We start from the raw sequence: 23815 nt of genomic DNA on the forward strand, positions 1-23815 counted from the left end.
AGCAGTGGCATAAGAAGAAGAAGGTATAGAGGCATCATTATAAGTCGTACATCAAAGACAGCTGTTTAAGCCACCTCACAAGAGTTTGTCCATTCACATTTTTGAAAGATGAGTATGCCCCCGCTCATGAAATTGATCATGAAGTACTTTAGTTGCGAGGGGAGGTTTTCTCGCCTTTATGCCTATCACATCAGGTTTCTCATGCACTTTACCAGGGTGTGGATGATGAGCCTCTCATTTTTTATCTGCGGGAACATAGAGAGGATGAGAAATTTCATGCAGCACAAGACCCCTCGACAGCAGCTCAACAGTGTGTATCACTTTGCCCTTATCCGAATTTTGGTACACCATCAGTTGGGATTGCAGGGTATTTCTTGGGAGGACTTCATCCCCCGTGACTTCTTCAGCACTCCACAGGTGGTTTTAGGCAGAGCATGAGGTAGGGGTCCATCTCATCAGTATGAGTGACATGAGACTGCCACTATGCCAGTATACATCACCTATCAGAAAGGAAATAGACCCTTATTTGTAGCAGCAAAGCGAGTGTTATCTCCACCGGGGTGGAAGGGGCCTCACTTCCGACATCAGCATCACAGGAGCAGGGCAGAGGTAAGGAGCCAGTGCATGATGAGGGGCCTTCAGGTGAGCCATCAGGTGAACGAGACACAGAATTCGTTCTCCTTCAGGATGATGAGACAGATGCAGAACCTACAAATGCAGAGCTTGGAGAGATCATCCAGGAGCAGCAATCAGTGATTGAGAACTTATCCCTTGACTTGGAGAGGGCCAAGTGGAACATGAAGTATCTAGGAGCAGAGGAACAAACAACTTGAGGATTGGCTAGCTGAGATAGAGTTGCAAATGATCAAGGAAAACCGGCAACACATCATGGCAGCACAAGGCAGACCTATGGAGAAAAGAGATGAGGACTGGGAGTATGTTTTAGAGAAAGTGAACATCCACTTGGAGCAGTGGTTGGATAAGGCTAACAGGGAAAAAACATGCTGAGGTGCATGACTCACCACTACATGGCCCGAAACATGAGCTCCAAAGCAAGAATCAGGATCCTAAAGGCGAAATTGAGGAAAGCAGCAAGAAGGGAAAAACGGGCAAAAGAGCAAGATCGGCTTCAAATCTTGGCTGAGTCTTCCTTAGCACAGCATAGCACTTCATAGGGAATATCCAGCCCAAATTTCAAAAAATTTGGGGAAATTTTGGTCACTTGGTAATTTTTTGGGTAAAAAACAAGGATTTCCTCCCTGTGCGTCGTGCCACTGGCACGACACTAAAATTCTAGTGCTCCAATTGAAAAATGGCTTGTCGATTTGGATTCAGCATGGGAAAATTACGACTACTGGTGTCCGAGCAAGAGATTTGGGCAAGATATGGGTCTCCTAAAGTCAAAAAACACCCAAAAATGGCCTCGCTACCACTTTTTTGACACACAGAAAGCAGTCGTGGGAGAATGGAGATTTGGAGGGGCAAATGAGCACCAAATTTGAAAATTCCAGTTGGGTTAGAAAGTAGACAGGACAGGTTTTCCAGCAAGTCCACTTGGGAACATTTTGGAGACCTAAAAGTGCCCCAAGATAGGCCTCAATGTAGCACGACACACAAAGAAAATGGCGCGGCGCACAGAGGAAAAAATTGCCAATTTGCTTCCGTTTCGCGAAATTTCGGGTCCCAACTTCTCCAAGTGGGCCCGCTCATCTACACTTCAGTTTTTGGGCACCAAAGGTGGCATTTAAAGACTTTTCTCTCCAGATTGGCTTCTATCCAAGTGGCGAAGGAAGGCAAACGGTCACCCAAAGCCAAATGTCATGTTTGCAACGCTGCACCTGTAGCTGATGGTTGGCTCTCCATCTCCATTTCGCAATGATTTGAGTAACTCCCCAACCTTGGGTGTTCTATCTCTTCCTCACACATTCTATATATTGTATGCAAGTTATTTGCAAAGGGTTGGTTGGCTTGTAACTTCTGGGAGACTATGGGAAAGAAACTTTGTTTCTTCACTGTGTATTTTTAACAGAGAATTAATGAAAGGCAGCGGCTCTGTTTCATGAGATTCTTGTGGTTGTGAGTGTAGCAAATGTGTCTTTTATGTTTTTATATGTATTTAGTTATGTTTCATAATTCAATTCATGCTCATTTCCAGTGAAATTTTCTGAGTGAGATTAGGTAGAATTCAATTTTATTGCTCTGCCTGTGGGAAAATTTCATGTTCAGTGTTATTCTTCTGTTGAAAAGGATTCATGTGAATATGCCCTTTTCACTTTCTTCAGCAATCTTTTCATTCCGCATCACCTCAAACTAAATTTGCTACCCTATCCACCTGCCTTGCCTCACGGGATAATCTGTGCCTTCATATTAAATTCTCTGTTCATTGTTGTCCGTTGGTCCCATACCATCCCAGAAACTCGGTCATTCATGGAAATTTTTTCCCGAATCCCTATTCACTTACTACCTAAGGTAAATATTTCATTGTAAGTCATCTCAGGCCATTTTCGATTATCTATTCACTGAGCGTGACTCGGAGAGAGCCCTCTCCTGCTCCGGTAGGGCTAGCTACCAGACTGAGCGTGGTTTGTGGTTACCCTAATTTTTGCCTTCCTTCAGCCTAAGGCAGATTTAGGTGCTAACACGTCCCAAGGAGGAGGGGCAGGATCCTTGAGGTACCCAACCTCTTGATGAGACCTTCCTACAGGAGCCCCGATGTGGAGTAGCAGGAACTGACTGATTAGGTAGAGACAGATGCGGATTCAGCAGCAGAGAGAGCGACAGTGCAGGGAATCCCAAGACAACGCATAGTTAGCAGGCTGCAACAGTGGGAGAGGCACAAGTGTTTTGCACAGTGCTAGGTGGCACAGAGAGGTGTGCAATGGTTTGAGATGCATGGAGATGTTGCAGTAGCGCAGATGTCAAAGAGGGAGAACTTGTCAGCAATAGGTAGAGCTTTAGCATCAGAGTATGTTCCTAGCCCAACAAGTGGTCAGTTGGGAGTGTTTTTGTTCCAAGTGTTGTTGGAGAAAGTGGACTTGGAAGATGTGTTGCATGCAGAACATTCCAAAGTTACAGGATCGGGTTTGAGAGAAAGCCTTTCTTGTTGAGAGGGAGTGTTGAAAATTGTGCAACAAGAAATGCTAAATTTAGAATGTGCTAAAAATAGATCTGCTAAAAATAGCATGTCTAAAAAGAGCAGTTTGGCCAGTGAGGTCATTGGCCACATTGGGTGAGAGGTGAAACTGCTAAAAATAAAAAGTTCTAAAAATAGCATTTCTGGGTCCCTTCCTATTTATAGCAGTCCCTAGTCTATCTATAGGAAGTAAAATTAATTTTGGTCTTAACAGCAGTTGGAAATATTAATTAATTAATTCATTTGAGTTAATTAGTTAAGGAAATTCGAGTTTGAAGTATTTGTGACATGCACATGAGTTGGCCAACGGATTGATGAATTTACCCATAATTTCCTCCACTGATTGAGGGAGTAAGTATGATTTCTATAATGAGAGAATCAGTTGACTTAGTTCTAACTAGTCAAGTCTAGTTAGATTATTTTAACAAGTTGTTAAAATAATAAAATATAGTTTGTTAATGCTTGCATGCATGTGACAACTATTATTTTAGGTAACTGAGAATTCACCCATGGATAACTGTTGCATGTCAGTTCTATCAGAGACCCAGTTGAGATCAGATGTGGGACAGTGTACTATTAGATGCTTGACTATTTCTAGTAAGTAGTTTTTGCATGGTTGAGGAACTAGTATCCTCAAGGATTGCGTAGTTGGACCATTGGTTAACTTGGTATGTTTGGAATTAATTTCATATGCTATTGCTATTATTTCCTAAGCAAACTGCATAAGGAAATAGGGATTGGACCATAGGTAAAGCCTTTATATATAGGGCTTGGTTGGTTCATGAGACATATCTTCATATCTTCATAGTTCATTGAGAACTGAATAGCTTGAGAGCTAATTCTTTTTCTATTGTAAAGAGGATTTCCACTTGATTGATAATACATGGTTGGGGTTTTATGCTGGTGCTTTCCCCTGGATATGTCTTGTGTTATGTGTGATTATTTCTCTTGATCAGTTATACATGTTTCTACTTGATGTTTCTCATGAATTCGATTATGCTTCCGCATAATGTTTTGTAGAAGTAGAGCAAGTATTATGCTTTAGGACATTGAATATATTGTTTTGTTCTACAGGTCAAATTTCTACACCATCAGCTGCCTACTTTACTTTGTAAAGCCATCTGGAACTCACCACTAACTTGGCCTGAGGTCTTGCGACAACATCCCACACACTGTTCCAAATGATAGAGTCATACTCCTCTACCATTGTATAAACCGAGACTAGTTGCATTGCCTCCTCAAATTAAGAAGGTTTGGACTCTACATACTCCCCAACCAAGGCCATGTAACCAGTGTACTGCTCGAGTGACCTCCTCTGTCTGAGAATATGATTGTCCCACATTCTCTCGCACATCTAGCATCAACCTGTCAGCTTCCCTTGAGCGTTTCTGCCCATCTCGGGAAGACTCAGCATGAGTGGATGTCTCTACTCTCGAATCATCTGCATGCAGCTGCTCCACATTAATCTGAGGCTCCTCCTCCTTAGGAACTGAAAGTTCCTCCTCTACATGCAACTTGAGCTCCCTCTCAAATGGTACTTGCATGGATTTCTGCTCATCAAACTTTAGATCTCTACGTACCACTGTCCTCTGACTGGTAGGCAGGTACACCCGATAGTTGTGGGGTGTATCAGTGTACCCCACAAGTATCCCCAATTCAGTTGTTGGATCTAGCTTCTTCGGGAAACTTTGGTCAAATGGCAATAAACCGATGATCCAAATATCTTGAAGTGACTTACATCTGGTCGCTTCCCGGAAAAGGCCTCCATAGGTGTCTTCATTCCCAGTATACGATGCGGGCTTCTGTTCTACAAGTATATTGTTGTATTGCATGCCTCAGCCCACAAATGAAGTGGTAGGCTTTGGTCATGCAACATTGCTTGAGCTGCTCCCAAAATCGATCTGTTCTTCCTTTCGGCAACCCCATTCTATTGTGGGTTATGGGTGCGTCAACTCCCGTTTAATTCCTTCTGTAGCGCAGAAGTCCTTAAACTATTGGGATACATACTCTCCACCATTGTCACTCCACCATTGTCACTACGCAAGGCTTTTATTTTCTTTCCAGATTCTTTCTCTGCCAAGGCTTTAAACTCACAAAAACTCAAGAAGGTATGATCCTTCTTTTGCATAAAGTAGATCCAGCATCTACGAGAAAAATCATCAATAAAAATAACATAGTATCTTTGCTTAGCGCTGGAGGCTGTAGAGAATAGTCCACATACATCTGTGTGAACTCACTCTAGGATTGCTCCAGCTCTATTGTCTCGATCCTGAAAGGAAGATTTCACATACTTACCCAAGGTACATCCTTTGCATGTATCTGTCTGCTCCAATCTTCCCTTCGAAAGTCCAGTAGAAATCCACTGCATGATCTTCAAGGATCCATGGTGTAAGTGGCCCAATCTTCTATGCCATAGCTTTCCAACATCTTGGCTTTGCACCACCTCTGCTTTGGAACTCAATGCAGCACAATTGTCTACCTCCAGCTTGTAGAGATTCTTTACTTGAATCCCAATCCTCTTGGTCTGTCTAGTACTGATATGCCTTAGGAATACCTTTCCTTTATTAAAGACTACATGATAGCCTTTATCTTCTAGTATAGCGACAGACACAAGATTCTTCTTCAGACCCATTATAACATGGTACTTTCCATCATCACCCATCTCGAACCACATATGGAGATCCTTCTCCTCCAGGTACTAAAAATATTCTTGTTGCTGGACATGTGGAAAGAGGCTCCACTATCCAGGTACCAAACACATCCCCTCATGGATGAAACCATGCATGCGATGAGAGAGAAATTCAACTCAAACTATGAGGCCAATCCCTCACCGTCTGATCCCTTCGAGGATCCCTTCTTGGATTTCTTCTGTGGACAATTTGTAGCATAATGGCCCACGTCATGATAATGAAAGCATCACACTTTCGATTTTTCAAACTTTTTCCCACCATGAGAAGAACCAAATTTGGGATGGGACACCTTCCCTTTCTCTTTCCTTGCCTTACTCGCTAAGGCTAGATTTTCTTCATCATCTAACTTTAATGAAGATCCATCGATGGTCCTTCTTCTTATCTCCTCCTGCATCAGATCCATCCAAAGTCGTTCTCAATCTGGTAGTTTCTCTCTTCCTTTTACCAGGTCTTGGTAGCTATGCTAGCTCTTATAAAAACCGAGGAGAGCTACACTCACCATGTCATCATCGGTTGTCATGATCCCTACACTTCCAAGCTCATCCCTGCAGGTGGTGAGCTTGTTCAGATATGTAGAGATCGTGTCTCCCTTTTCACACTTGATTTTTCGAAGCTTTTCTTTCAGTGCTAGCTTCCTCTAATCGTTGTTGTTCTGATATAGATATTTCAATGTTTTCCACATTGAAAACAATGTCTCCTTCCCATGGAGGCTCGAGACTATGTGGTCTCGAACTCCCTCCAGAAGGATTCTCCTCGCTCTAGCCACACATTTCTTCCATTCCACCAATTTTGTAGCATTAGCTACTGTCGGCTTAGGGACTTATTGATCAGTGAAGTCCTTTAGACCGTTGTCCTCTAATACTGCTTCCATGCGATCGTTCTAGGCTATATAATTCGAGCTGCCATCAAGGGCATACTCGAGTCTTAAACCATTGAACACCATTGGGGAAATTTGAGATGTGATAAGAATCTGAATTCTATAATCAGGAACTTGAAACTTCGAACTTCTCCCTTCTTTGTATATTTTTCTTCACTTTGATCACCTTTGCTCCAATACCATGTAGGATTTCCCACTATAGATCAACAAATTATGCAATATACTAAAGAAAAATACAAGGTTTACTTCTACAACAAACTTGCGGAAGCTTAATCGATTTTGAGCAAGATCAAATAGAAGACATATAACTGAGAATGAGAAGGAAATCACACATGAACATAGAAGAATACTCTGGGGAAAGCCTCAGCTAAAAACCCTGATCTTTGTATTATAATACAAGTGGAAATATGTTCATATTACACAAAGCATTAGCTCACAAGCTATCCTGCTCTCAGTATAATCCAACAATACAACTCACAGACTGAATAGACACAACATATGCCTTCCCTCATCCCTCCAAGCCTCCTATTTTCTTGTGCAGTTTTCCTTGGCGTCCAACGCTGCCACCTGTGTGAATTGGCCTCATCACACACTCATCAAACTCAAAAATAACTGCGCAATCTCCAAGGAATGAATTCCTTCTGCATGCAAGAGATATCCTCCATGGAATATTCCTGCAACTAATACTATACTGTCCCATCATCTGATCTCAATTGGGTCTCTGACTGAACTGACATGCATGAGTTATTTATGAGAGAATATTTAGTTATATGAAGTGCAGCAGTTACATGCATGCATGCATTAACTAACTGAACTCACAATTAGTTCAACAAAGTATTTGAACTAATCTAACTAGACTTAACTCAGTTAACTGAGCTAACTAATTATAACTCAATGTACAACTCATCCTGATCTCCTTTAATCAAGGGATAACTTCCTCAATCAATGGAGAAACTGTTGCAAGTCTTCACATAAACTTCATGTTTGATTTCCTACAACTAATTAACTCAAGATGAATTAATTAATTATTTTACAAACAGCTGCTAAGATCAAATTCTAATTTTAATTCTCAGTTTTAGTTTAGGGACCAACTAAAATTGGAATGTATCTCGAAATGCTATTCATAGCAGTGTTATTTTTAGCACTTCCATTTTTAGCATTTCTTGTTGCTATTTTCAACAGATGGGATCATCCTCAACTGGAATGGCCTAACCTTTTCATAGCTGATGGATTAAGAAAACATAGCTTTTTGTTGTAGGTGTTGTCAACAACCAAGACATCTCCAGAATTCGTACCATTTTTCTCAAGGGTATTCTCACCCACCTCGTGCCAAGAAAAAGAATAAAGGATTACAAGACCAAAAATATACAAAAGGATCTAAGAATTCCTAGGCTCACACGTAAGACAACATGTAACAACGAAAAATATCTACAACCAAATCTAGTACTTCAACCTCACCAAACTTCACCTCAACCCCTTGCAGTGTCATCACATCCCATAGAATCTAAGGTCCCTCCTCCTCCAATTTCATCTCCCCACTCTCATCTGGGTCCCTTGAATTGAGAAGAAATTGACACAACCATGATCATGGCTTCGTCCATGAGTGGGGACATAAATGTTTTTATGAATCAAATCACTTGGACATTGATAAGGAAACATCCACTATGGTAGACCCTCTGAAAATGGAAATCCCTCAAGAAAAAGAAACCATTTAATATTTTGGTTTGTCATGTTGATTCCAGAGAATACTTATAATATTTCTGAAGCACGTCACTGCTCTACTAGCATTTCATTTATTTTATTATTTTTACATTTTGGATTTCACCCTTGTGCCCACTTTCACCATCGGGCTGACGTTCTTGTAGCATTTTTTATCGGGAGAATCTCAAAATTTATTTTTTATATAAAATGCATTAAGTTTTTCCCTTCTATAGGTGTGTATATTCTGGCAACCTTTCCATAAAGAGATCTTTAACCTAGGCATATTTGGCTGAAAATATCTTCTTATAAAATAATTTTTTTTATTAAACATATTTATTATTTACTAGATATTATATTTAATTAATTTTTAGTTGAATGGTAGATCATTTTATTTAACTTGTTGCCATGATCTGATTCATCTTTAATGTGTGATTATCGCCTAAAATTATTCCATTTCAATTAATTTATTTTAATTAAATTATTATAATTTATTTGAAATTAATATAAATTCTTGATGCTGAATTATTCTTCACCCAGTGAATCATAATTCATTTTAAATATAAAATATCCAATAATATAATATATATTGAAATTTATTTTAATTAAAATATATAATTTATTTAAATTAATATAAATTTTTGAAGCTAAATATATCTTCATTTATCAACCAATTATTATAGTAATAGTATATTATTTATTTTAAATATAAAATGTATCTACTAATATGAGAAAAAATACACATTGATAGTTTCCGGCCTCAAACTATCTGGTATAGTCTATTTTATTTTTAAGTTATAGAATTATATAAATTCAACCATTTACATTTATAATTTAAAAAATAATTAAATTTTAAATAAATTTAATTAAAATATACACTTTAAATTAAAAATCTATATATATAAACTATATTTAAAATATTTATATGTTTATAAATATATAATTTCAATATCAAATAATGTTATTTTTTAAAAAGGTTGTATTGGATCACCTTTTCCTTTATTTCAAGAAGCAAAGACATAGTGTCTCAAGACTTTCAAAAATAGTTATATATTCTTTCAAATGTCTATAAAATAAAATTAAATAATTTGTCTAAAACAATAAGTAAAAAAAAAACATTTATTTTATTTTCATTGAAGTATGATATTTTTATATATTAAGATTTTATTTTAATATAAAACAAAAAATATTGGTATATATAGTTATAATTAAAGTATATAATTATAACTATTTCACTTAAAATTTATTAATAATTTTTCACTAAAAATAACAACTATAACATGACATATGCAATCTCTTCTACGTAAATCACAAAATCACAATTTTTTTTAATATACCACTCACTGTAATTCATCATCAATCTCTTCCAGATTACAATGTTCTAATGTTTAAACTTTCTAAAACCAATTTAAAAATAAAAAATATACTACAAGTATTCTTATGACAACATCATCTACAAAATCCTCCCAATAAAACACGTTACTAGGCATGAGAAAAGAACATGAATAGTGCTCTACACTTATAAATATAAATGAATGATATCACATTAAAAAACCTTGAGTTCTCCTTAATCTATTGTATTAGTTTGTAAGTAGATTTATGCTTTAAATATGAAAAGGAACAAACTATTCAAAAAGTATCTCTTAAATCTCAAAAGTCGTGACACATTTTTATCCGACCATCTTCAACTATTCCTATGACAACATCATCTACAAAATCTTCCCAATAAAACATGTTACTAGGCATGAGCAAAGGACATGAATAGTGCTCTACACTTTATAAATATAAATGAATGATATCACATTAAAAAGCCTTGAGTTCTTCGTAATCAATTGTATTAGTTTGTAAGTAGATTTATGCTTTAAATACGAAAAAAACAAATTATTCAAAAAATATTTCCTAAATCTCAAAAGTCGTGACACATTTTTATCCAACCATCTTCAAAAGATAGTCTAAGGTTATAAATTCACCATAATTTTTAAGCTTTTATTCAAAATTGACTTTGAAGTGAAATAATTATTTATTTATGAAGTAGAGAGTGAGACTTACATTATAGGTTAACTTAGAATTTTCATAGATCTTATTGAGGAATTCATAAGAAATTGATTTATCCATTGGCATCTCCCAACATGTCTAAGAGCTCCAATTTTAATTAAAGGTTTTCAATGTTGGTAAATACCATAGATCTATCGAGTGGTTTGTAAAGTATGAATCATTGTGTTGCTAGAAACCACAACATTTTAGACTAATTAAATGCCCCATAGCATTAAGTAAGGAATTATTTTGTATTTCTTGAAATATTATGTTTTATACTAGACTTTCCAATACGCTTTAAAATCATTTTTACTTTAATCATGGTCGATACCTATTTATTGATCTGGATTAGATCATATTGGATCATTCTATTATTTTTCATCAATATTAATGTTTTTATAGAGGAAAAAGTGGAGGATAAGTGCACATGATCATTTTTACCAGCGGTCTCAGATTGAAAATTTTCGGATCAAAAACTTCAAGAGTTATCTTAAGGCTTTAAATGAACACTTTTGTAGCTCTAACCTTATATTTACCTAGGTTCCATAATCGACACATGGATACCTTTCCAACGATGCAAGAATCACGTTAATCAGAGATCGTATGAGAAAGGTATTCCTCCCAAAATTTGATATGTCGAAATTGACCACCATAATTTTAGAGGATGCCACGTCAGCCCCCATTATTAGTGGAAAAGTAGCTAGCCATGTGATCATGATGAAAATTACTATATAAGAGTTAATATTATAAGTATAGTTAAATGTTGAAGGAGTCAAACCTAACTATTAATTGGCTATTGCGATGTGGTATAATTAGGGCACTATGAGGAAAAGGGGTTCCATTCTATTCGAGTGCATTTTTTTCATAGATGAGTTGACTAGGTGAGAGAGATAGTGATCTAGGTGGATGTTGGTGGCCACCCACCTATCCCACTTGGAGCCCAACAACTATCTCTTTCATTTTTTCAGTTTCCTAATTGTAGCGCAATTTACTATTTTTAGTAGTTTTTAAGGTCTTGAACTTTTGGAGCTGTTATGAGGCCCAAAACAACGTTTTTTGGGAAAAATGGGAGCAACATGGGGCAATGGACTGATGGACTAATGTTTCTCTTCCAAAAGTTGTAGTCCTCGGATAGATCTTTCAAATGAGATATTGTGCGTGTCAAACGGAGATCGTATGCCAAAGTTACGATCTCGGGAAGTTGATTTACCAATTTACCCAAACATGGCCCACAGTTTGGTGTTTCATATTCTAGGGTTAGGTTTTTGCATGTTTAGGGTTTTCTATTGTTTCTCAACAATAAATAAGCCTTCGAGCCTCATTGTAACATAGTTCAAAGGCATGTAGCCGCCACATCTCTTCTTAGAGATAAGCTACCATCGCCCTAGCTAGTTTATTTCCATTTCTGTTTGTAAACATATTTCAGTATTTTATATTAATGAATTGAAGTATTATTTCCACTGCATATCTATATTTATGGTTATTTCTGTAGTTTATTTCGTTCCTGTTTAAATCTGGATCAGAGGAATTAGAGCTATCTGTTCTTTCTCTGTTTTTCTTTGCATGTCCCCAACGAGGTCTGGATATAAGGAGTTAGGGCTTGAACTGGTCAAACCTTTGCAAGACCAGCCTCGCAAATCCTAACGACCTCCCATGAAGGATAAAAAGAAAGATCAGGGGGTAGGAGATCCTATCAAAATCTTGCTCGAAGAAGCCCTCAAGTGACAAAGGAACGCGATGATGGACAACTTTGCCCAGATCGTTCAGCGGCTTCCTAGAGGCGATGCATCGACTTCCAACAGCTACTCTGGAAACACCACACCCTTTAAGGTACAAGTTAATTTTGAAGTCCCCATCTTCGAGGGTCAAATAGACGTAGATGTCGTATATAAATGGCTAAATTTGCTAGAAGGGTATTTTTATGTTCATGATTTTTTGATTCGGGAAAAGATTATTTTCGTTCTTCTCAAAGCAGCCCCCCACATCAAGGACTGTTGGGAAACCTACTACGAGTAGAAGGATGAAAGCACGGGCTAACTATTTTCAGCTGCACCCACTCAGAATTCATTCCAGGATGCCATCAAGGAGCAGTACTACCCTGTTAAAAGCTATGAGGACAAATACATAAAGTGGACCATGCTGCAGGAGGGAAGGGACCAAGATGTGCCAAAGTTCACAAACATTTTTCATACCCTTCGCACACAGTTGGGTATCAAGGATTCTGAACTGCACTTGGTACTCAAGCATCACGGATGTCTACATAGGTACATCCAAGATGAGATGGAGTTCCTGGACATCTCCTTGCTCGGTAAGGCATACCGATACACTGTCAAGATCAAGCAGAAGTTTAAAAAAAAGAAGTGAGAATTTGGATGTGCGAATTCGAAGACCAAAGGACAAAGCCAAGGCGGGGTGACCTAACACATCCCGTCAAAGCCATAGGAAACGAACAACACCACAAAGTCAAAGAAGGACACAGGAAAGTGGTGTGAGTTCCATAAGATCCCCACTCACAACACAAGTGAGTGTCAGACCAAACAGTCACTGATGTCCAAGTTGAAGGCTTCAGAATCAGATGCATGTTCTGACCCTGAGTTAGATCTCGACAAGGGGAATGGAAAAGGGAAGCAAATCATTGATGCAGAGCCTAGTGTTAGTTTTACCACCGCCAAGATCCAGAAGAATGAGCCCGAAGATCCGGAGGAGGGGGAGCGTCTTTTCCACTCACAAATGTGGGTGAAGGGTTTGCCGCTACAATTCATTTTCGACAGTTGCAGCCAAAAGAACCTCATTTCAGCAGAGGTCGTGAAGTGGTTGGGCCTACCAACTACACCACACTCGCAGCCATACAGTATCGAGTTGCTTCACCAAGGACAAAATATCCAAGTTCGCCAGTAGTTCCGCCTGCCCTACAGCATCAAACCCTTCACAGACGAGGTATTGTGTGATGTTGCACCTATGGATGTTTGTGATGTATTATTAAGACAACCATACATGAGGAGGTGACATGTTGTGTATGAGTCAAGGCCTCGCACTGTCATTATTTCTTTAGGTAATTCATTACACATGATACCGAAGGTAGCCCCACCTACGGCCACCTCTTTGATCTCTACAAAGAAATGCAGTAAGATCATCTCACAGACTAGAAATTTATTTTCTGTCTGGTCCGCTCTCAAAGTAAGGGGCATATTGTCGCCACATCCATGACCCCCGCAAAGGGTTCCTCCACACAGCAGTAGTAGCAGTAGGGGGATACGGTCATGAAAGAACATAGGAACAACTTCTCCTCACCCACACGGGTACCACAAAAGTTTTAGGTGGGAAACAAAGTCTGGTTGCATCGGTAGAAACAATGCCTTACCAGAACCATTAGAAGCTCAGACCACTACGACATGGTCCTTACACCATTACCAAGGTTGTGGGAAACAATGCTTTGCAGCATAGCATTCCCTCATTCCTTCGCCTGCACCAAGTGTTCAATGTGTACCACCCTCGACCACACTTCCCACCATTAGTGGACACATCAGAGATTGCAGAACAGCTTACCAGGGACCCAGCTCAACAGAAGTTTCCTCATTTCAGGGAGGAACTCAACGCAATAGGGACCATTGCTTCCTGGGGGGGGGAATGATCTAGAAGGATGTTGGTGGCCACCCACCTATGCCACTTGGAACCCCACAACTATCTCTTTCAATTTTTCAGTTTCCTTAATTGTAGCACAATTTGCTATTTTTAGCATTTTTTCAGGTCCTAAATTTCTGGAGTCGTTTTGAGGCCCTAAACGATGTTTTCTGGGAAAAATGGGAGCAACATCGGTCCATGGACCGATGTTTCTCTTCCCAAAGTTGTAGTTCTCAGATAGATCTTTCAAACGAGATATTGTGCACATCAAACGGAGATCGTATGCCAAAGTTACAACCCCGGGAATTTGATGTACCATTTTACCCAAACGGGGCCCACAGTTTGGTGTTTCATCTTCTAGGGTTAGGTTTTTGGATGTTTATGGTTTTCCATTGTTTCTCAACAATAAATAGGCCTTTGAGCCTCATTGTAACATAGTTCAGAGGCATGTAGCCGCCACATCTCTTCTCAAAGATAAGCTACCATCGCCCTAGCTAGTTTATTTCTATTTCTGTTTGTAAGCATATTTCAATATTTTACATTAATGAAATGAAGTATTATTTCTACTGCATATCTGCATTTATGGTTATTTCTGTACTTTATTGCCTTGCTATTTAAATATGGATCAGATAGGGATAGAGCACACAAAGAGGATTTGTGCATTGTACTAGCCCATGGGCCACAAACCTTCTTTATTCTTGTAGTCATTTTTTATTCAGAGAAAGAGAGTAGAGTGACCTCACCTTCTAGTTGGGTTTTTTTCTGAAAGGGTTTCTTAGGTTATATCTTGTGTCAATCATGGTTTATAAGTTTTTATTTCATTATTCTCTATTTTTTGCATAATTATTATTTCCACTTATATGCAATAAATAATAATTTATAGATCCATAAATCTAAAGAATAAAACATCATAGTGTAGACTTCATGTTTTTAAGCATAATTTTATCATATATGTTGTGACGAACTATCTAGTGGAATATCCACATAATTTTATGAAAAATATATCTATCTGTGTCCCTCCAAATATGTTTATAATCTTTTCTTTTTCCCTTCACTCTCATGTTTCACAGTCTCAAGGCTTAATGTTCACCCCTGACTGCTTGAACTGTGCAATTCGCAGTCACTAAGCCCCTCTCCCAGCTTGTCACCTAGTTTCGACTATGTCAATGGATCAGTATGCACCATCTTAGACTACGGGTTTTTCAGACTGATTTCATCTCGTCATGAGTCAATTGTAGATGCAGGTGCCTTATCACAATATGGTGATATGATGAAGAAAAAAATGAAGAAGGGAGACATGCTAAAAGACATTTTTGTAGTCGAGTATGCAAGCTGATCAAACGAGAGAAAGCAAAGTGACACCAATTAGCGATCACAACTCAAGACTTGAGATCATTTCTTATCACAAAGCCATGCAAAGGTGGAAAGAAAAGCATTCTCAAGAAGACACTCAACACATAGTAGAAGCAGTGGCTTGACATTGCCACATAATCAAGTAGTCCATGTCAGCAGTGTCATGTCATGTCATGTCATGAGTTGTCACATGCCACACCATTATGCTAGATTATGTAATTCGTGTTTCAAAAATGTATTGTAAAGTGAAAGTTCAAAGGATATGTATGGAATATGAAGAGTCATGTAAAGTTGAAAATTCATAGGAGGTCAAAGAGTCGTGAGGGTAGTCAAAGATTCATAAGGAAGGTGAACCATCACCTCATTGGTTATATATACACCCTCATTGTAAGAGAAAATGACTTTTCACCTTGGCTCCTCGCACAAGGTATTAGAGAGAGAAGCTAGTCCTTTTGAGGAGCAAGGAATGGCTCCAACGCTCCACTATTGGAGCTAGTGGTGTTCATTGTATACATATGTCTTGGAAATTTTACTTAATATAAGAAGCCTTATGGCCATCACATTCTTCATGCATGGATTATGGATATTTGTAAGAATATTTCGTGGATGCTTCTAATTCATTTTTGCTTCCATCTGTGCTAAAGTAGTTGAACTATTTTGGTTATTCTAGTACTTATCATATTGAGAATTTGTTGTAATTGTTATTGTTGTTGTTACATCCTCATGGACTATTCCAGATGATATTAGACAAATCTTCTTTGTTATGTTGGTTTCAATGACCATTACATCTCTGTGGACTACTCCGCTTGATGTTGTATAGATTCATCTTGTTTATGTGTGTCTCTACTAGGGTGGTTCTATCACCTCTCTCTTAGAGGTTCACTTATCCTCCCCATCCATAGTGAAAGAAATTTTACACACATATAAATTAACACTCACCAGGCACACCCCCTTGTTTTTTGAAGGCACATTTGCACTCCTCTCACTCGCTGATAGTGAGAGCCAGGCATACATTTAAGACAACCGACATCCAAGCCATATTCCAGATGGGTCTCCTATCCCAAAAGGTGTGAGGTATAATTGGGATTACATATCGGGGGGGAACCCTAGAATGTTGGCAGGTCTGGCACCATGAAGACTCTCCTATCAGGTGTATCTAACTATCTGTCAGCTCTGACTATTTCATCTCGATCTAACCCGTATATTGATCGAAAACTGCTACCATATGCCCCATTAGTCCTTTCCTCCTATCCATGACTGGTATGTGTATATCCCTATCTCTGTAAATCTAATAATCTCTAAAGGATCACTGCATTAACCTCTACTTCCTTTTCCGAAGCTTTGAAAAGCCTTTCTTGTGACATACTTATCCTGTCATTATCTTCCTTGCAACTTCTAATTTTTTCATTTGGAATTCTCAACGTATGTGTTGTATCAAGAGATGAATCATCTCCTTGATACTTAGTTGATCTATAAAGAGATTCATGTGAACTTTAATCTACCATTTTTCTTGCCATCTCTAATCTTTTTCTTCCTACAAACATACCATGTTAGATAAACCAAATATAGATACAATCAAAATCATACCATAGTGAAGTTTATGGGAGGTTATCTCGTCTACACAAATCAATCTAGATTAGCATGATATATAAATAAATAATTAAATATATATATATATATATATATATGGTTAAGAGCATGTGTTTCTTCTTAAGAGGTCACAAGTTCAAAACCAAAGGAGGGTAGAGTATGTATGCCTTCGCAAAATTAGCAGTCAAATCACTACGCAGAGGTGGGTTGACCCGAATCGGATCCATGAAGATTATCACAGCACCATGACTGTATCAAATCAGGACAAAACTTCGAATTCAAGAGCATAGAGCGATCAGGAATACCTCTGAACAATGGCAGTTGGTAGCCAGTGAGGAACGACGAGGACCTCGGTCAAAGCGCGCTGAACGAGGCCCATGGAGCCCGCGCAGGAGACAAATTGGCCATTGGGAAGCCCGGATTGGGAAACAGAGGGCATTTCTGATGCACGATTAGCGCTAATCACGCATCGTTGGGCAAAACCCCTCGAGAAGAAAAGGCCCTGAGTGCTCGGTCGTATGGAAGCTAGGAAAACTGTGGGGAAAGCACTAAATTCTAAAGGCGGGACCTACGCTCCAAAACCGGCAGTATATTGGGGACACCCTTGGGTGGTAAGCAGATTTGGAGAAAAACGAATGATTCCATTCAGTGCTCGACGAGTGGCATGCAGTGGAGAGAGAAGACCACCACTCATCGCATGCTAATGGTCGAGCAATTCAACCGCGCGAAATGAGTGAATAACGTCGGATCTGGGGGCTCTAGATCTAGCAACAGAGATCGCGCCTGATGGGAGAACTGGATTTGACAGGGGCTTAAGCCACGGCATAAAGAATTCTGAAGTTTGATTTAACCGTTGAGTTGGCGGATGACTCATTCTATAGTGTAACTGAAAAACTGAACTGATAAGGAAGAGCTGGCATAGTTCATGAGAGGAAAAGTGGCCACTCCCTGTGAGCTGCTAATAATGATGCATAGACAGGGAACTCCAAGCGAATAGTAGCAGGTGATCCGACGGGGGTGGAAGAGGAAGCAAGTAGTCATGAGATCGATTGGCTTTAAAGCCATGAACAGAGACAGAGAACAATAGGACACTGAGAGGAAGAACCAAAGAGAAGAAGATGAAGACAGAGAAAGGAAGAGACAGTGAAGCAAAGAGCAGAAGAGATAGAGAGCCGAGCTGACCTGCAGCATAAGGTAGCATCGAGAAATCCCTGAGAGGATCTGTCGGGAACTAAGCACCACATTGGGCTCCTCCCATTAAAGACCAGAAAGGTCAAGAGCTGGTAAGGAAAAGAGTCTGTGCACTCTAGTGGCTTGGGGAATCCAAGAACCACCCTGCCAAGCATCATTTCTGTTTCAGGAGACTCAAATTGAGCTCCTCATTGTAATTCTCTGCTTTAAAGACACAATAAAAGAAGGCCACCACTAAAGCTGGACCGGAGACGTGGCCCTGGAGGATAGGGTGAAGTCCTTATTAATTGTTGTGTTCTTGTATTTGCTTACTGTGTTTCTCTTACTGTTTTCCATTTTCCAAGTGTCTGGTATTTTGCAATATGATCAATTTGTTGCCTAAAATGACATAGATACACATCAGCACATGAGTCTGTAATACCTTCATTCAATAATTAATTAACTGAGGTCACTCAAGAGTAATTTCAGATCAAGTGGTATGAGAGGTTTAGGCTGTAAAGGTTAGACAAGCTTGTGTTGGTTTAGCTGTTGAATGCTCACTAGATCAAAGCTCAAATTAGGAGAAGGAGAGTTGGTCGAAACTAATCCTGAAATTGGGAGAGTCTACACTTCGAAGACAACGTCAGAGGAAGGTTCAATGGGGCCAAACCCTCAATTCATAGAAAGTTTCCTAGCCATAAAGTCCATGGTAGAAGAAATGTATAGGGACTTTAGAAAACACAAGGATGAAGATTCATCAGGCTCTAGACAAGACAAAGGAGAAGATGAGTCTCACTTCCATGACCACTCAAAAGGAAAAGGGAAAGAGGAAAGATTTCTCACACCTCCTAATAGCCCTGAACACAAAAAGAAAGCATCTTTGATAAAACTAGATGTAAAATTTGATTTACACATATATGATGGAGAGTTAAATGCAGAAAAGTTGGATAATTGGATTAGATAAATTGATGTTTATTGCAGAGTAAAGAACATCGATTCAGACAAGAGCAAGATTCAGTTGGTAAGCCCACGCCTTGGAGGCACTGCCTTGGTTTGGTGGGAAGGCAGAACCCAAGCTGATATGAAGAGACATGGTAAGACTATCTCTGTCTGGAGTGAATTTGTTTCTGCAATCAAAAAGCAGTTCTATCGATTGGCCTATGTGCAACAAGGCATGATGAGCTGGCAAACTCTTCGGCAGTTGAAAGGGAAAAGTGTGTAAGGGTACACTCAAGAATTTGGAAAGAGAGTATTTATTCTAGGAATCTCATTAGACTCACCAGAGACTCTGTTGAAGTACATTGGTGGTGTACACAACTACATGAGGCACACCATCGTCATGTTTAATCCCACCAGTATAGATGAGGTATTTGTACAAGTTACTCATCTAGAAGCTAGAGGAAAGAATGGAAATCTAGAAGTTGGGGGACCATCCCAACCCACTGCAAGAAAAAGCAAGGAGAAAAGAAAGCATAAGTGGAAAGAAAGGAAGGCTAACACTGCACAGAAAAGAAAAGCTTCATGCACTCACTGTAAAAAGGTTGGGCATGATGATGAGCATTGTTGGATTCTGCATCCAGAGCTGAGACCTAAGAAGTTCGAGGGAAAGAAGAAGAAGGCTGCTGCAGCTATTTAGAAATATTTGGGGTCAGACTCGGGAGATGAAACAACCATTGTAGCCACATGTATAAAAGGTAAGAATTCTGAAGCATCTACTAGTAATTCTGCACAATCTATTATTGATGAAGAAAATGAGAGAAAAAGACATGAGCTGTTGGGTCCCTATAATACTAGTGATTACCTCATTAATATTGTAGTTATACCCCTTATTTATATTGTTGTGCCCCTATTACCCCCATATTGTTATTTCTGTGCCCCATAGAATCCCTCTATTGTTATTTTTGTGGCTTTATATTATTATTGTTAGGTCGGCTGGATTATATTGTGACTCCTTAGACTCCTATATATAGAAAGGACGTTTTGTCATTTGTATCATCCAAGAATTTTTCATTTATGTAATGTAAAGGAGGTTCCCCCCTCGAAGAGGCTGAATTCTAAGGCGTGGATCTCTCTTTTCTATCTTTTTGTGAGCTGGTTTCATAACATTTGGTATCAGAGCTTTGGATTCTAGGGTTTCGCTGCTCCAAAAAGGTCATCGTGGAATTTTCGCTATAACTTTTTTTTTGTGACGTTTCAGAAGTCGCAAAAAAAACCCATTTGAGAAGAAATTGCGCTGAACCTTGGGTCCGAATTTCAGAGCTTTTTGCGCGATATTTGCAGAGATATGATTTGAGGAATTTGGTCTTATTGCAGACTCCTGAATTACATTCAAACAATATTGCCAGAACTTGACGAGGAAGGAAAAATTATATTGGAACCTGAAGCAGTCACAGAAAAAAGAACTCAATAGCTACGAAATCGATAAATTTCATAGTATCTTATCAAGTGGAAGAACTTATCCGCTGAAGATTCCACATGGGAGGATAAGAATTTTATGCAGAAGTATCCAGAACTACTCAAGCGTTGAGGACAACACTTTTTTGAAGGAGAGGGGCATGTTGGGTTCCTATAATACTAGTGATTACCCCATTAATATTGTATTTATACCCCTTATTTATATTTTTGTGCCCCTATTACCCCCATATTGTTATTTCTGTGCCCCATAGAATCCCTCTATTGTTATTTTTGTGGATTTATATTATTATTGTTAGGTCGGCTAGATTATATTGTGACTCCTTAGACTCCTATATATAGAAAGGAGGTTTTGTCATTTGTATCATCCAAGAATTGTTCATTTATGTAATGTAAAGGAGGTTTCCCCCTCGAAGAGGCTGAATTCTAAGGCGTGGATCTCTCTTTTCTATCTTTTTGTGAGCTGGTTTCATAACATGAGCTTTTCCATATTCGAATTATTTCCAAACATCAAAAGATTGATACTTTGTTTGATAGTGGCTCACAAGTAAATTTAATTTCCGAAGCAATTGTAAAGAAGTTGGATTAGCAACTACACCTCACAAGAAACCATACCCATTAGGATGGTTGAATGATAAAGCACAACTAAAAGTGACTAGACAGTGCAAACTCAAGTTTTCTTTTGGGGTAGCATTTGTGGATGAGGTTGAGTTAGAAATAATTCTTTTGGATATATGTGGAATTGTTTTAGGAAGTCCTTACTTCTATGATAGAAAAGCTATTTTCTATAGAGATGAGAACAAATATCTACTTGTTAAAGATGGAATCGAATACTTTGTAAGAGCTCATAAGCTCAAGAATAATTAGACTCTCATAAACTCAGGGCAGATGAAAAGAATGATAAATTCATGGAAAAGAAACCTGAAAAACCTCAATGTATTTGAGGGTTGTAATGCTAAATAGCAAGTTGATTTAGAAAAGGTTGTTTCAAAGTATGCTATCTTGTTTCAAGAACCTAAAGGTTTGCCACCCAAAAAGGAAATAGTACATGATATTATTTTGCAGCAAGATGCTCCTTTTCCTAACATTGGAATGTATAGTTTGTCTGCTTTAGAGAATGCTGAAATCAAGAAGCAAGTGCAGGAGTTGCTCGAGAAATGGTTCATCAGGCCTAGCACATCACCATGTGGGTCACCAATCATTTTGGTGAGAAAGAAAGATGGATCGTGGAGAATGTGCATTGACTATCGAGCACTGAATAAGATAACAAACAAAAATCGTTATCCCCTTCCTCGCATGATCTTTTAGATCAATTGAAGGAAGCTGTTTATTTCTCCAAGCTAGACTTGCACAGTGGATACCATCAGGTCAGAGTTGCAGAACAAGATGCATGGAAGACTGCTTTCAAAACAAAGCAGGGATTGTATGAGTGGCTAGTTATGCCTTTTGGCTTAACTAATGCTCCTACTACTTTCATGAGATTAATGAATGATGTACTCGAACCTTTTCTTGATGATTTTGTTATTGTGTATTTGGATGACATTCTGATATTTAGTAAAACATGGGAAGAACACTTAAAGCATGTTACGGAGACACTAGATGTTTTGAAAAGAGAAAAACTTTGTTTTAAACTCTCAAAATGTGAATTTGGTAAAACATTTCTGAATTATTTGGGTCCTATAGTAGGGGGTGGTGAATTGAAAATAGATCCCTCTAAGGTGGAAGTCATTATAAACTGGCCTAAACTCAAGTTTGATATAGAAGTGAGAAGCTTCTTAGGGGCAGCACAATATTGGAGGAAGTTCATTTCTAACTTTTCCTCAATTGCAGCTCCCTTACATGATTTAATAGGATTGAACAAGGTGTTTTGGTGGGGAGGCAACCATCAGAAGGACTTCAACACCTTGAAAGAAAAGATTAGTACAACACTTGTACTATCACTGCTTGATCTTCAAAGACCATTTGAGATCCAAATAGATGCCAGTGACTATGCCATGGGAGCAATGTTGACATAGCATGGTAAACCCATATGTTATCATTTTGAGACTTTTAATCCTGCAGTAGTTAACTATCCTACATATGATCAAGAATTGTATGCATTAGTTCAGAGTGTGAAAAAGTGGAAACATTACTTAATGGGCAAAGAGACAGTAATACTTACTGATCATCGACCACTTCAATATCTACACTCCCAACTAAGTTGCAGCAATCAAGACACTATAGATGGATGGGTTTTCAACAACAATTTCATTTAGTCATCAGATATAAAAAGGGCATACACAATAAAGTTGTAGACATGTTATCTAGACCCATTCTAAATGCATCTACTATACTTAAGCATAATTCTGTGCTACATGAAAGCTACATTGAACAATATGCTCAAGATATAGACTTTAAAGATGTATATGCAACTTTGAGTGAAGGCGAACGAGTAGAAGAATTGGATTATCATGTGAAGGATCGACTCTTATACCATTGTGGGAAGTTATGCATTCCACAAACTGAGAGAGTAAAGATAATTAGAGAAGCACACACTTCTCTAATATCAGGTCACTTTGGGGTAAGTAAAACAGTTGAACGGCTGTAAAGATTTTTTTTTTTGACTTAGTTACCGGAGAATCCATAGTAATAACCATTTTCTGCCAACGTTTCAAATCCCAACCAGGATCCATCATCAGGACTACTTGAATGCAAAGATTTTTTTACTGGCCAAAAATGAATGAGACAGTTTCTAGATATGTAAGAGGGTGTACTATGTGTGCTCAAGGCAAGCCCAGCAATAGAAAACTAGGCTTGTACACTCCATTACCAGTTCCTTCTCACCCTTGCGAAAGTGTTTCCATGGGTTTTGTTGGAGGACTACCTAAATCTAGGAAAGGTCATGATTATCTCTATGTTGTGGTGGATAGGTTCAGCAAAATGTGTATTTTGATACCTTGTAATAAACAAATTATAGTTGAACAAACTACAAAATTGTTCTTTTAACATGTATGGGTTCATTTTGGATTACCCACTTCGATTGTATCTGATCAAGACACCCAATTTGTGGGAAAGTTTTGGTCAAGTCTATGGGAACTGATGGACACCAAACTGAAGAAAAGCATAGCTTTTCATCCACAAACTAATGGCCAGACAGAAGTAGTTAACCAGACAGTGATCCAATTAATCAAAGGATATTGCAACAAACATCCTAAGCTTTGGGATGAACACTTGCGTTATGTGCAGCATGCTTACAAC

Source organism: Pinus tabuliformis, chromosome 1_2 (assembly GCF_031772625.1).
Source record: "Pinus tabuliformis cultivar Carrire ecotype Pingquan chromosome 1_2, CPIR1, whole genome shotgun sequence".
NCBI lineage: Eukaryota > Viridiplantae > Streptophyta > Pinopsida > Pinales > Pinaceae > Pinus > Pinus tabuliformis.